Here is a 15,950-nt window from a genome sequence, read left to right as displayed (position 1 = left end):
CTCTTCTATGTTTGTTTACAGACCTTCTTTCCTCCAGACGCAGAGCATGTCCCCTTGTCACAGTCACAGTACTGGGGATAAATAGATGATGGTAGAGATCTCTGTACTGGCCCCTGATATATTTATACATAGTTATTAGATCTCCCCTCAGTCGTCTTTATTCTAAAGTGAATAACCCTAATTTTGATAATCTTTCAGGGTACTGTAGTCCACCCATTCCAGTTATTACTTTAGTTGCCCTCCTCTGAACCCTGTCCAGCTCTGCTATGTCTGCCTTGTTCACATAGCCCAGATAGTCCAGAACTGTACACAGTACTCCATATGTGGTCTGACTAGTGATTTGTAAAGTGGCAAGACTATGTTCTCATCACGGGCATCTATGCCCTTTTGATGTTACCCTATATCTTATTGCCCTTGGCAGCAACTGCCTGACACTGGTTTCTACAGCTTAGTTTGCTGCTCACTAAAATTCCTAGGTCCTTTTCCATGTCAGTGTTACCCAGTGTTTTACCATTTAGTATGTACGGGTGACTTGCATTATTCCTTCCCATGTGCATAACCTTACATTTGTCAGTGTTAATCCTCATCTGCCACTTATCTGCCCAAGCCTCCAATCTATCCAGATCCATCTGTAGCAGTATACTGTCCTCTTCCGTGTTAATTACTTTACACAGTTTAGCGTCATCTGCAAAAATTGATATTTTACTGTGCAAGCCTTCTAAAAGGTCATTAATAAATATATTGAAGAGAATAGGGCCCAATGCTGACCCCTGTGTACCACTAGTGACAGTGACCCAATCTGAGTGTGTACCATTAATAACCACCCTCTGTTTTCTATCACTGAGCCAGTCACTTACCCACATAAAGACATTTTTTCCCAGTCCAAGCATTCTCATTTTATATACTAACCTTTCATGCGGTACAGTGTCAAATGCTTTGGAGAAGTCCAGATATACGACATCCATTGATTCGCCTCTGTCAAGTCTAGAACTTACCTCCTCATAGAAACTGATTAAATTAGATTGACATGACCGATCCCTCATGAAGCCATGCTGATATGGCGTTATTTGCTTATTTTCATTGAGGTACTGCAAGATAGGATCTCTTAGAAAACCTTTAAACAGTTTACCCATGATAGATGTTAAACTTACCGGCCTATAGTATCCGGGCTCTGTTTTTAGACCCTTTTTGAATATTGGCACAACACTTGCTATGCACCAACCCTGTGGAATACTCCCTGTCAGTATAGAGTCCTTAAATATCAGAAATAAGGGTCTGGCTATGACATTACTTAATTCTCTTGGGACACGGGGGTGTATGCCATCTGGTCACGGCAATTTGTCTATTTTAATCTTTTTAAGACACCGCTGTACTTCTTCCTGGGTCAGACAGGGCACTTTTAATGGGGAATTTACTTTTACATTCTTTATTTCATCAGTGAATACAGTGGAGAAAAAAATATTTAATACTTTTTTTCTCCTCCCCTCTCATTACTCTGTAGAGGGCCGACATCTTCAGATTTATACTTTTTACCATTTATATAATTGAAGAACATTTTAGGATTAGTTTTACTCTCTTTGGCAATTAATCTCTCGGTCTGTAGTTTGGCTGCTTTTATTTGTTTTTTACATATTCAATTTTTTTCAGTGCTTCCTCGCTACCCCCCTGTTTTAGTGATTTAAATGCTTTCTTTCTGTCATTTATTGCTTTCTTTACATTTCTATTTATCCACATTGTTTTTTTTATTATTATTTAACCTGTTATTCCCATAAGGTATGTACCTCTCACAATTAGATTTTAGGATGCTTTTAAAAATATCCCATTTTGTGGCTATATTTTTATTTTTGAGTACTTTTTTCTAGTTAGTTAGGCCTATGGCCTCTCTTAGTTGGCTAAATTTAGCTTTTTTGAAGTTTGGTATTTTTGTTTCTCCCTGAAGAAACACTCGTTTGAATGACAATTGGAAGGTTATTACTTTATGGTCACTATTTCCCAGGTGTCCCCCAACCTGCACATCTGTTGTTCTGTCAGGTCTATTGGTTAATACTAAGTCCAGTTTGTCTGTCCCTCTAGTCGAGTCCTGAACCAGTTGGGAAAGGTTATTGTCTTTGGTTATTGCCAAGAACCTGTTTCCTTTATGAGATATACAGGTTTCAGTTTCCCAGTCTATATCTGGGTAGTTGAAGTCCCCCATAATAACGACCTCATTATGATCTGCCGCTTCATCTATCTCATTTAGTAGCAGATTTTCAGTGGCCTATATTAGGTGGTCTATAATAAACTCCTATTAGTATTTTATTATTGTTTTTGCCTCCATGTATTTCTACCCACAGTGACTCGACATGTTCATGTCACTTATATCTTCTCGGACTGTGGGCTTTAGACAGGACTTTTCATAAAGGCAGACCCCTCCCCCTCTCCAGTTTTGGCGATTATTTTTAAACAGACTATAACTCTGTACATTAACTGCCCAGTCATAGCTATCATCCTGCCATGTCTCAGTTATTCCCACTATGTCATAGTCCTTATATGCACCCTCAAACGGCTGTTCCAGGACTGCATACATTAGACAAGATGTGCAGTGGACTGCTCTGTCAATAATGGAACACATACTAAATGAGGATCACACAAAAAAAGAGAAAATATACAATATAGTGCAGTGATAAAAATCTAACTTACTGTAGTCCTTTCCTAAAGTCCCTCAATCTCAAGTCACATAATCTAAAGTCACACAATTGAACTCAAACACACGAACGCTCACAAACTCGCATTGTTTGTTTGCTTGTATAAGTGCAGCTCTCAAACCAGACTGCTTTTTTTCTCTCTTTAACTGTTCTAAATTATGCTTTTTATAATTGTGATGGTCCTTTTCTATCAGTTCCTAAATGATCCAACCCTTTGCCTTTACTCAATTTTAGGAGAACTATAAATGGGGTACAAGGAGCTATCAATTGGACTGGTGGCTACCTGCATGCATACTATGAAGATCACCTGAAAGCACCAACCGAGAACACCTTGCAGTGGATTGAGAATAAGACCATGCCTGTCATAGAACGAGCACGGGAACGCTTTCAAAGAAACAAACAATAGATTGATGTTATAATGCATTAAACTGTCAGTGCAAGTTTCTAAGTCAGAACTTCCAGCAGCAAAAGACTACAAGGCCCCAACGAAAGCTCTCAGGATTATGAATCATGGACTAAATGTACAATTGCAGCTGCTTGCTAAAAGCAAATGTTCCTCATTATCTGCTATCATGTATATAGAGACTGTTGATAATTAGATTTGGCCCTTTTGGTGCATGGAAGTTCATGTTAATAAAAAAAAACATGAAAATCTTATAGACTATGGCAGTCAAAGTTAGGCGGAGAATCTCTTGTTTGGGGTGATTATCACTTAGCTAGAACAAATTAGTTTGTACATTATTTCTTTACTTGATGTTTCCTTCTATCAATAACAATAATAACAATAACAATAACATTTGTAAAGTGCTTTTCTCCCATAGGACTCAAAGTGCATAGATATGTCTCAGATCAATACAGGGTTGCAGGCTGGACTGTGTTACAGAGGAAATAGTCAGGTGCTCATAAATGCCAGACTAAACAGGTGGCTTTTCAGTTTGGACTCAAATACTTCCAGGGATGGGGATGTCCTAATTGGTTGTGGAAAGGGGTTCCAAAGTGTAGGGGCGGCATGCAGGGCCGCTGATAGGCCAGTACAGCTGGCCCAGTTGTACCGGGCCCGGCTGGCAGGGGGGCCCGGGCTGCCGACTCCCGAGCCATTTTAATTTTTTTGCTGTCAGTGGGCTGGCTCCAGTAACAGCAGGCAGTGTGGGGGCGGCGCTCACTCACTGACGTCACACGCCTGCTCCTCCCACTAGGCGGCGCAGGCGCGTGACGTCAGTGAGTGAGCGCTGCCGCCCGCACTTGTTACTGGAGGCTGGAGGGTGGAGGGAGGAGGCAGGAGCTGAATGTAAGGTAGTATTTTAGTAAAGAGATGAGCGCTGTGCCTGTGCTAAAATTAAAGTTACTGTCTGCAGCCTGCACGGCTGCACCGATTTATTAATGTATACTACTGTGAGTGGCGGGGGGGGGATCTATATGGATGACGTCATGACGGCACTGTTATAGGGAGGGCGGGGGATCCGTGGATGGCACTGTTATGGGGGGGGGGGCTGTCATGTGGATGACACTTATGGGGGGGGGGCCGGGGGGTCTGTGGATGACACTTATGGGGGGGATCTGTGGATGGCACCATTATGGAGGGGGATCTGTGGATGACACTGTTATGGGGGGGATCTGTGGATGACACTGTTATGGGGGGATCTGTGGATGACTGTTATGGGGGGGATCTGTGGATGGCACTGTTATGGAGGGTATCTGTGAATGGCACTGTTATGGAGGGGTATCTGTGGATGACACATAGCATAAGATGCTATATACGGTATGTGTCATCCACAGATCCCCCTCTATAACAGTGCCATCCACAGATCCCCCCATAACAGTGCCATCCACAGATCCCCCCATAACAGTGCCATCCACAGATCCCCTCCATAACAGTGCCATCCACAGATCCTCTCCATAACAGTGCCATCCACAGATCCCCTCCATAACAGTGCCATCCACAGATCCCCTCCATAACAGTGCCATCCACAGATCCCCTCCATAACAGTGCCATCCACAGATCCCCTCCATAACAGTGCCATCCACAGATCCCCTCCATAACAGTGCCATCCACAGATCCCCTCCATAAAAGTGCCATTCACAGATCCCCTCCATAACAGTGCCATTCACAGATCCCCTCCATAACAGCGCCATTCACAGACGACCCCCCAGCGCCATAAATATCACTTGTAGACAAATCTGCATGTTGTTTCAAGGCGGCGTCTGGGGAGGGGCCAAGGGCGGGGCCAGGGGTGTGGCTGAAGGAGGGATCAGGGGGTGGAGCTGAAGGGGGCCCCGTCATGTATGCTGTACGGGGCCCCATGATTTCTATCAGCGGCCCTGGCGGCATGACAGAAGGCTCTGTCTCTAAAGGTTTTGAGGTGGACTCTGGGGGTGATCAAGTTATTAGATCCTTTTGATCTAAGATTGTGGGGGTGTGATGCAGTTGCAACAAGTCCTTCAGGTATCCAGGGCCTTGATTGTGCAAGGATTTGAATGTCAATAAGCCAATCTTAAACAGAATTCTCAATTTTATCGGTAGCCAGTGAAGTGAGCGAAGGGTTGGTGTTATGTGGCAATGGCGGGGTTGGCTTGTTAACAGCCTTGCAGCGGCATTCTGTACTAATTGCAGGCGATGCAGGTCTTTGTTTGGAGAGCCTGTATAGAGAACATTGCAGTAGTCCAACCGTGATGTGATGAAGGCATGAATGAGGTTTTGAATATCAGCTGGAGGTATGAGGTGTTTAATATTTGCAATGTTCCTTAGGTGAAAGAAGGAAAATTTCACAACAGCTTAGATTTAATTCCTGAAGCTTAATTCCCCATCAATCAAGATGCCCAAGCTGCGCACAAAGTCTGATTTGTTCAGGTCTGGGCCCCCTATCTTTAGTGGTGCTGGCTGAGACTGGAGCCGCTTTGCTGTCGAGCGCTGACCTCCTATAACAAGAACCTCAGTTTGTCAGCATTTAGTTTTATCCAGTTATCATTCATCCACTCCTGAAGCTCAGCTAAGCACGCATTTATTTGTTGGGTAGGGTCTGTGACGCCAGGTTTGAAAGATAAATATAGCTGGGTGTCATCCGCATAGCAGTGATAGGTCAGGCCATGTTTCTGTACGATGTTACCATGTGGCAGCATGTATATGGTGAACAGTAAAGGGGATAGGTATAGTGCCCTGGGGTACACCGTATTTTAGTGTTATAGGGTTGGAGAGGAAGGGCCCCAAGGATACCCTTTGAGTTCTGCCAGCCAGGGAGGAGTTAAACCACTGGAGAACTAAGCCATCTATGCCACAGTACTCTTGTAGCCTGTTAAGCAAAATTTTGTGATCAATTGTGTAAAAAAGCCGCTTAGAGGTGGAGCAAAATCAGCATGGAACATTGACCTCTGTCTCTTGTCATGAGCAGATCATTGCAGATCTGGGTGAGGGCTGTTTCACAGCTGTGGTGTTTTCTGAATCCAGATTGAAGGCGGTCAAGGATGCTGTTCCTTGAGAGCCTGGCTTCAAGTTGGAGATAGACAGCCTTTTCAATAACTTTCCCCAGAAAAGGGATGTTGGAGACAGGTCTGTAGCTGTTTAGAGCATCTGGGTCTAAGGATGGTTTCTTGAGTAGCGGTCTGACAATTGCTTCTTTCAGACAGGTGGGAAACCTGCCTACTTGTAAGGAACAGTTGATTATTTTGTGGAATGCTGGTCTAAATAGCTCAAGACATTTCAATATAAACTTAGTTGGGCCAGGGTCTAGTTTGCAGGTAGTTTGGCGAAGGTTTAATAGGATATCTAGGATATCTTCTTCAGTAATTACCTTGAAATCAGACCATGGTGGTAGGCTATTTTTGCATCCATTATATGTCTCTGCTTTGGTGCTGAATAACAGATCGTATGGAGGAGACTTTGTCTGAGAAGAAGTGGGCAAATTTCTCACACAGGTCTTGTGAAGGTCTGATGCTGGATTTCCGGCACGATGGGTTGCAGAGGTTGTTGACTGTGCGGAAAAGCTAGGCAGGTCTGTTGGCTGCATTTGCAATCTCCTGGGACACGAATAAGGACTTTTTCTCGTTGATCAGTGTTTGATATTTTTTCAGGTGTGCAATTAGGGAATGTTTGTCTTCGGAGGACTGATGTTTGCGCCATTTTCGTTCCAGTCTGCGCCCCTCTTTCTTCCGTTCCTTTACAGAGTTGTCAAACCAGCGAGCGTGATGTAATGGTGCGGAACATTTAATGCGGAAGGGAGCTATGCAGTCAAAAGCAGCCGAGACATAGTGGTTATATTTGAGGACCATGGATTCAAGGCCTAAGTTGTGATCTGTCAGTTCATCAGGATTGAGAGTGTTCTGAAGGTGGTGGGGTGACAGACCTTTCAAGGAACGGTATTTTATTAGTTCTTTTAATTGGTGTTTTTTGGCTGGTGCTGTAAGGGAAAAGTGGATCGTATGGTGGTCTAACCAAACTACTGGATCAATTTCCACATTGGATATTAAAAGTTCTGAATGGAATATGAGGTCCAAAGTGTGGCATTTTTTGTGGGTGCGGAGGTTGATGGCTTGAGAGAAGTCCAGTTCATTCATAGAAAGAAGTAGCTCTCTTCCTAACTGAGAGGAATGTGTATCCACCCATGCATTAAAGTCTCCTAGAATTATCCACCTAGGGTGTTTCAGTGTTATGCAAGATACAAGTTCTGCTAATTCCTTAAGAAAGACTGAGTCATCACCAGGGGAGGGTAGACAAGCAGTATGTTTATGTTTTTCTCAGCTGAAAGTTGGGCTGCCAGACATTCAAAAGAGTGGGTGGGGGTTACTGTGAGGGGTTTAATGTTCAAACTGGATTTGACGCACAGAGCTACTCCTCCCTTGCGGTCTTGCCTCTCGCAGTGTAACACTGAGTAGTTGGCTAGCACAGCAGCTTCCAGAGTTAGTCCCGAGTTCTGATCCAGCCACATCTCCATAATTAAAGCTAGATCTGAGGTTTCTATTAGGTCGTGAGTAACTGCTGTTTTGTTGTTAATAGATCTGACAATTCAGAGTACTGCTTTAATGTAGTGTGCCTTAACTTTAAAGCCTGTGTTCCTAGCCGGCTGGGGCCTGCATTCTGGAGTGTTAGAGAGGTCTGGGTCCTTTACTGATGTAGCTGTAATTGATGTTGTTTTGGTGATATATGAAGATTGCTTTACCTTTGTAACACCATTATGAGTGCCTGCTCGTTTTCCTCTCTTTCCTGGTCTTGTTTTCTTTAGAATCCCAAGGGATTTTAATGGGATAATTAAAGCAGGGTCAATTTGTAGAAGTTCCTTTGTCAAAAAAGTTCCAATACTGATAAGCATTTCGGATGTGTATTTGAGTGCTGACATTTGGACAGCTGATAGGCGTCCTGCTGAGATCAAAGGGGTCTTTGCAAGCTGAAATTCTCAGGAACAGGGAGATGCTCCAAAGTTGTTTAAAACAGTTCCTTGTTTTTAAATTTAAAAACTAAAGAATAGATGTAGAAAGAGAGACAGTCATGTAACACGAAAGGCACACAAGATGTTTTTTCTGTTTCAGCTACTTACAGAAACGACTAGGAGCTGAAGGTTGAGGAAAGTTGAAGAATTTCAAGGTCTGAGGTCAGCTCCTAGCAGACTAGGGATGATCAGTCCATGTCCAATTTAAATCCAGTTTAAATCTCAGCCATCCAAAGTGATCCACAATTTCTGATGGACTGTAGTTGTTGCTAGAGAGATGGTGAATAGGATTCCTCTGTATTTTGGGTCCTGTCTGCGCTAAAATGTATTTAAATGATTAAAATTCTGAGACAAGATGTGGAGCAGCTTAAGAGAGCTGCAGCCCAGCTTGGGTGCGCTCAGTAGATCATGTTCTCTTTGCCAGCTGTTGCAGGGATTATTGGTAGAACATATCAGAACAAACTACTGGTATATGTCTTCCATGACAATGACAAGATTGGTTCTTCACACAAGTGTGGAGATACAATAGTGCCCCACCTTTGCTGATCCACAGTAAGAATGGCTTCATGGAAAATATATTGGGGATTTAAATACAGTGGGGGAAATAATTATTTGACCCCTCACTGATTTTGTAAGTTTGTCCAATGACAAAGAAATGAAAAGTCTCAGAACAGTATCATTTCAATGGTAGGTTTATTGTAACAGTGGCAGATAGCACATCAAAAGGAAAATCGAAAAAATAACTTTAAATAAAAGATAGCAACTGATTTGCATTTCATTGAGTGAAATAAGTATTTGAACCCCTACCAACCATTAAGAGTTCTGGCTCCCACAGAGTGGTTAGACACTTCTACTCAATTAGTCACCCTCATTAAGGACACCTGTCTTAACTAGTCACCTGTATAAAAGACACCTGTCCACAGAATCAATCAATAAAGCAGACTCCAAACTCTCCAACATGGGAAAGACCAAAGAGCTGTCCAAGGATGTCAGAGACAAAATTGTAGACCTGCACAAGGCTGGAATGGGCTACAAAACCATTAGCAAGAAGCTGGGAGAGAAGGTGACAACTGTTGGTGCGATTGTTCGAAAATGGAAGGAGCACAAAATGACCATCAATCGACCTCGCTCTGGGGCTCCACGCAAGATCTCACCTCGTGGGGTGTCAATGGTTCTGAGAAAGGTGAAAAAGCATCATAGAACTACACGGGAGGAGTTAGTTAATGACCTCAAATTAGCAGGGACCACAGTCACCAAGAAAACCATTGGAAACACATTACACCGCAATGGATTAAAATCCTGCAGGGCTCGCAAGGTCCCCCTGCTCAGGAAGGCACATGTGCAGGCCCGTCTGAAGTTTGCCAATGAACACCTGAATGATTCAGAGAGTGACTGGGAGAAGGTGCTGTGGTCTGATGAGACCAAAATAGAGCTCTTTGGCATTAACTCAACTCGCTGTGTTTGGAGGAAGAAAAATGCTGCCTATGACCCCCAAAACACCGTCCCCACCGTCAAGCATGGGGGTGGAAACATTTTGCTTTGGGGGTGTTTTTCTGCTAAGGGCACAGGACAACTTATTCGCATAAACGGGAAAATGGACGGAGCCATGTATCGTGAAATCCTGAGCGACAACCTCCTTCCCTCTGCCAGGAAACTGAAAATGGGTCGTGGATGGGTGTTCCAGCACGACAATGACCCAAAACATACAGCAAAGGCAACAAAGGAGTGGCTCAAGAAGAAGCACATTAAGGTCATGGAGTGGCCTAGTCAGTCTCCGGACCTTAATCCAATCGAAAACCTATGGAGGGAGCTCAAGCTCAGAGTTGCACAGAGACAGCCTCGAAACCTTAGGGATTTAGAGATGATCTGCAAAGAGGAGTGGACCAACATTCCTCCTAAAATGTGCGCAAACTTGGTCATCAATTACAAGAAACGTTTGACCTCTGTGCTTGCAAACAAGGGTTTTTCCACCAAGTATTAAGTCTTTTTTTGTTAGAGGGTTCAAATACTTATTTCACTCAATGAAATGCAAATCAGTTGCTATCTTTTATTTAAAGTTATTTTTTCGATTTTCCTTTTGATGTGCTATCTGCCACTGTTACAATAAACCTACCATTGAAATGATACTGTTCTGAGACTTTTCATTTCTTTGTCATTGGACAAACTTACAAAATCAGTGAGGGGTCAAATAATTATTTCCCCCACTGTATCTATACATTCATTAAATCACTAATCTGAGATATTATTGCATCTGCACAAGCCTTTATGTTTGTGGCAGAGGTATTTCTAGGAGCGCACTGCTTGGCTATTTTCGCTACTCTCATAGAAAAAAATGGAGAGGGCCACTCATGCAAGGTCTGCTCCCATTAACGTTGCTGGGTCTTTTCTAGAGATAGCTGTGGCTCCTAAAGAGATGCCTCCTAATGCATGAGATAGGCCAACCCCTTCTTCTACTTATTTGCATATGGATTACAAGTACATTTTCCCCTGAATGATGCTACAGATCGCTGGTCAAGTTCTTACTTATCTCTTTTTGTTCATGTGAATTTTTATCCAGAGGGTTATGCAGCATCTGGGATTTTGATTATTTGTCTACTCTAGGGTTGTGACTATCATTAGCACAACAACCAAAGGTGAGCACCTACTCCCCTACATTTGTGTCATTCCACACCCTATATATACAATACTACCCAAAGTACACTGTGTTTAGTTCTTTTTTGGAGATCACTCAGGGCTCATGCACACAACCGTGTGCCGGCCACGCCATATTGTGGCCCGCAAACAGCGGGTCAGCAATATATGGGCCCGGCCATTTTTGCACCGCATTACAGATGCAGACCCATTCAAAAGTGAATGGGTCCGCAATCCAGAAGGTTTGGTGTTAAACAGAGGCACGGAACCCCATGGAAGCACTAGAGAGTGCCTCCATGGGCTTTCTGTCTGTGCCTCTGCACCGCAAAAAAGTAGTGCATGCACTACTTTTTTGCAGTGTGGACCATCGAATGCGGATCACGGACCCCATTCAAGTGAATAGGTCTGCGTCTGTAATGCTCCCCCTGTAATGCCAGTAGATAATTAGTGCCTTGTATAAATAATGCTTCCCCCCTTGGTGCCCCCAGTAGATGATGAGCTCCTCAGTAGATGATTACCACCCCTTTTTATTTTCAGTTATATATAATGTCCCCCCCACCTTGGTGCCCCGATCCGTAGTGCCTTGTTTATATAATGCTTCCCTTCTCTCCTTCGCCCCATTAGAAAAAAAAAAAAGAAACAAAAAAAAAATACACTTTCTTCCCTCCGATTCCTCTGCCGCCATCTAGGATGGAGGTCACAGCCTGAGCTGTAGCCTGTGTTGTCGCGTTCCAGCGCAGGCTGACCCGATGTAATCACCGCTACTGAGCCAGGTCTTGGGCGATGACATGATCATGCGAGACCTGGCACAGGAAGTCACGACGATGTCATCATGACCTCTTATGTCAGTCTACTGCTTCATAGGCTTCAGACCTAGCGGTCTATGAGGCTGAGTGGTGATGGCATCCATTATGGGTAGCAAGGTGGTGCCCTAGAAAGGCGGCTACCCTTGCCTACCCTTTGTCCCGGCCCTGCCCTGCAATATAATCTCCTTACCGGAGAGTGTTGTGCATACCAGGATACCCGGGCTGCTGCACTCAACATCTGACACATTCATTGGCAGGCTAGAAATGTATGACAGAGGAGTTACCAGATGGAAACAACCAGGAAGATTCGCTCACTGCGCCAGGAGCTTCTGATAAAATAGTGTTTATTGAAATCAATAAATAAAAAATAGACATGCTACACATTTCAACGGTGGTCTGTCGTCTTCATCAGGCTATGTGATCAAGGTACTATACACAATAATGACCCAAAAGCAAATGTTACATAATTGGTTATGATTAGGGATGAGCGAACCCGAACTGTATAGTACATTTTCGTAAAAGTCCGGGTTCGGATTCGGTGTTCAGCGCTTTCTTGGCGCTTTTTGAATGGCTGCAAAGCAGCCAATCAACAAGCGTCATACTACTTGCCCCAAGAGGCCATCACAGCCATGACTACTATTGGCATGGCTGTGATTGGCCAGTGCAGCATGTGACCCAGCCTCTATTTAAGCTGGAGTCACATAGCGCCGCACGTCACTCTGCTCTGATCAGTGTAGGGATAGGATGCAGCTGCTGCTGTTAGGGCGAGATTAGGCAGTGATTTACTTACTGAAGTGATCGATATACAGCTGTGTATCATACAACCTCTGCTATTCAATTGCTCACTGTTTTAAGGCTGCCCAGAGCAGTCACTTTTTTCTGGGGTGATCGGCGGCCATTTTGTGTCTTGCGGTGCGCCAGCCCAAGCTGCCACCAAGTCCATTTTTAACCATCAATAGTGTTTTTTTTTTTTTGCTATATCCTACATCAGGGGCTTGGCTGTGCTTGCTATTTTATTGAGGGGTAAAATACAATTGCCAAAATAGCAGTACCCTAAATCTGATGTTTCAGCTGTGGCTAGCCAATTGTAATACTGTCTGCTGTCTGCCGAAGCACAGTTTTTGTTCTGGGTTGAATACAATTCCCAACTTAGCAATTCCCTAAATAATTGTTTTCTGCTGTATCAGGCCAAGTTCAAATCTATCCATAAAAGGGTATATGGAAAAGGATTTAGGAAAACTAGAAGAATGGTCAGAACTCTGGCAACGGAAATTTAATGTGGATAAGTGCAAGATAATGCACCTGGGGCGTAAAAACCCAAGGGCAGAATATAGAATATTTGACACAGTCCTGACCTCAGTATCTGAGGAAAGGGATTTAGGAGTAATTATTTCAGAAGACTTAAAGGTGGGAAGACAATGTAATAGAGCAGCACGAAATGCCAGCAGAATGCTTGGATGTATAGGGAGAGGTATAAGCAGTAGAAAGAGTGAAGTGCTTATGCCGCTGTACAGAACACTGGTGAGACCTCACTTGGAGTATTGTGCGCAGTACTGGAGGCCATATCTCCAGAAGGATATAGATACTCTAGAGAGAGTTCAGAGAAGAGCTACTAAACTAGTACATGGATTGCAGGATAAAACTTACCAGGAAAGGTTAAAGGACCTTAATATGTATAGCTTGGAAGAAAGAAGAGACAGAGGGGATATGATAGAAACTTTTAAATACATAAAGGGAATCAACTCGGTAAAGGAGGAGAGCATATTTAAAAGAAGAAAAACTACCACAAGAGGACACAGTTTTAAATTAGAGGGGCAAAGGTTTAAAAGTAATATAAGGAAGTATTACTTTACTGAGAGAGTAGTGGATGCATGGAATAGCCTTCCTGCAGAAGTGGTAGCTGCAAATACAGTGAAGGGGTTTAAGCATGCATGGGATAGGCATAAGGCTATCCTTCATATAAGATAGGGCCAGGGACTATTCATAGGATTCAGATATATTGGGCAGACTAGATGGGCCAAATGGTTCTTATCTGCCGACACATTCTATGTTTCTATATTAGATTGAAGGTGCTGATAGGGTCATCCTCAATAACTTCACACGCTACCGTGCATTTCCAAGTCTAATTCTGTCGGTAAACGTATACCTGTCATCCAGGGCCTAAATACTAGGCCTACAATTTATATTCAGCTAAATCTGTCGTTACTGCTGTGCCTGTATTAGTGTAATACAGTACCTAAATAGATAGCCAGATAGTGTTAGGTGCCTGTAAAAAAAGGCCTGAATTTGAATTCAATACATTGGGCCAAATAATTTTTTTCTTATTGTGGTGAACGGTAACAATGAGGAAAACATCTAGTAGCGGACGCGGACATGGTCGTGGTGGTGTTAGTGGACCCTCTGGTGCTGGGAGAGGACGTGGCCGTTCTGCCACAGCCACATGTCCTAGTGAACCAACTACCTCAGGTCCCAGTAGCCGCCAGAATTTACAGCAATATTTGGTGGGGCCCAATGCCGTTCTAAGGATGGTAAGGCCTGAGCAGGTACAGGCATTAGTCAATTGAGTGGCCGACAGTGGATCCAGCACGTTCACATTATCTCCCACCCAGTCTTCTGCAGAAAGCGCACAGATGGCGCCTGAAAACCAAGCCCATCAGTCTGTCACATCACCCCCATGCATATCAGGGAAACTGTCTGAGCCTCAAGTTATGCAGCAGTCTCTTATGCTGTTTGAAGACTCTGCTGGCAGGGTTTCCCAAGGGCATCCACCTAGCCCTTCCCCAGCGGTGGAAGACACAGAATACACTGACGCACAACCACTTATGTTTCCTGATGATGAGGACATGGGAATACCATCTCAGCACGTCTCTGATGATGACGAAACACAGGTGCCAACTGCTGCGTCTTTCTGCAGTGTGCAGACTGAACAGGAGGTCAGGGAGGAAGACTGGGTGGAAGATGATGCAGGGGATGATGAGGTCCTAGACCCCACATGGAATGAAGGTCGTGCCACTGACTTTCAGAATTCGGAGGAAGAGGCAGTGGTGAGACCGAGCCAACAGCGTAGCAAAAGAGGGAGCAGTGGGCAAAAGCAGAACACCCGCCACCAAGAGAGTCAGTCTGCTACTGGCCACCGCCATCTGGGACCAAGCACCCCAAAGGCAGCTTCAAGGAGTTCCCTGGCGTGGCAGTTCTTCAAACAATGTGCTGACGACAAGACCCGAGTGGTTTGCACGCTGTGCCATCAGAGCCTAAAGCGAGGCATTAACGTTCTGAACCTTAGCACAACCTGCATGACCAGGCACCTGCATGCAAAGCATGAACTGCAGTGGAGTAAACACCTTAAAAACAAGGAACTCACTCAGTCTCCCCCTGCTACCTCTTCTGCTGCTGCCTCGGCCTCTTCCTCCGCCTCTGGAGGAACGTTGGCACCTGCCACCCAGCAAACAGAGGATGTACCACCAACACCACCACCTCCGTCACCAAGCATCTTAACCATGTCACACGGCAGCGTTCAGCTCTCCATCTCACAAACATTTGAGAGAAAGCGTAAATTCCCACCTAGCCACCCTCGATCCCTGGCCCTGAATGCCAGCATTTCTAAACTACTGGCCTATGAAATGCTGTCATTCAGGCTGGTGGACACAGACAGCTTCAAACAGCTCATGTCGCTTGCTGTCCCACAGTATGTTGTTCCCAGCTGCCACTACTTCTCCAAGAGAGCCGTGCCTTCCCTGCACAACCAAGTATCCGATAAAATCAAGTGTGCACTGCGCAACGCCATCTGTGGCAAGGTCCACCTAACCACAGATACGTGGACCAGTAAGCACGGCCAGGGACGCTATATCTCCCTAACTGCACACTGGGTAAGTGTAGTGGCGGCTGGGCCCCAGGCGGAGAGCTGTTTGGCGCACGTCCTTCCGCCGCCAAGGATCGCAGGGCAACATTCTTGGCCTCCTGTTGCCTCCTCCTCCTACTCAGCTTCCTCCTCCTCTTCTTCCACCTGCTCATCCAGTCAGCCACACACCTTCACCACCAACTTTAGCACAGCTCGGGGTAAACGTCAGCAGGCCATTCTGAAACTCATATGTTTGGGGGACAGGCCCCACACCGCACAGGAGTTGTGGCGGGGTATAGAACAACAGACCGACAAGTGGTTGCTGCCGGTGAGCCTCAAGCCCGGCCTGGTGGTGTGCGATAATGGGCGAAATCTCGTTGCAGCTCTGGGACTAGCCGGTTTGACGCACATCCCTTGCCTGGCGCATGTGCTGAATTTGGTGGTGCAGAAGTTCATTCACAACTACCCCGGCATGTCAGAGCTGCTGCATAAAGTGCAGGCCGTCTGTGCGCGCTTCCGGCGTTCACATCCTGCCGCTGCTCGCCTGTCTGCCCTAGAGCGTAACTTCGGCCTT

The sequence above is a fragment of the Bufo bufo genome, chromosome 1 (genome assembly GCF_905171765.1).
Source record: "Bufo bufo chromosome 1, aBufBuf1.1, whole genome shotgun sequence".
Taxonomy (NCBI): Eukaryota; Metazoa; Chordata; class Amphibia; order Anura; family Bufonidae; genus Bufo; species Bufo bufo.
Note: the sequence above shows the minus strand (reverse complement) of the source record.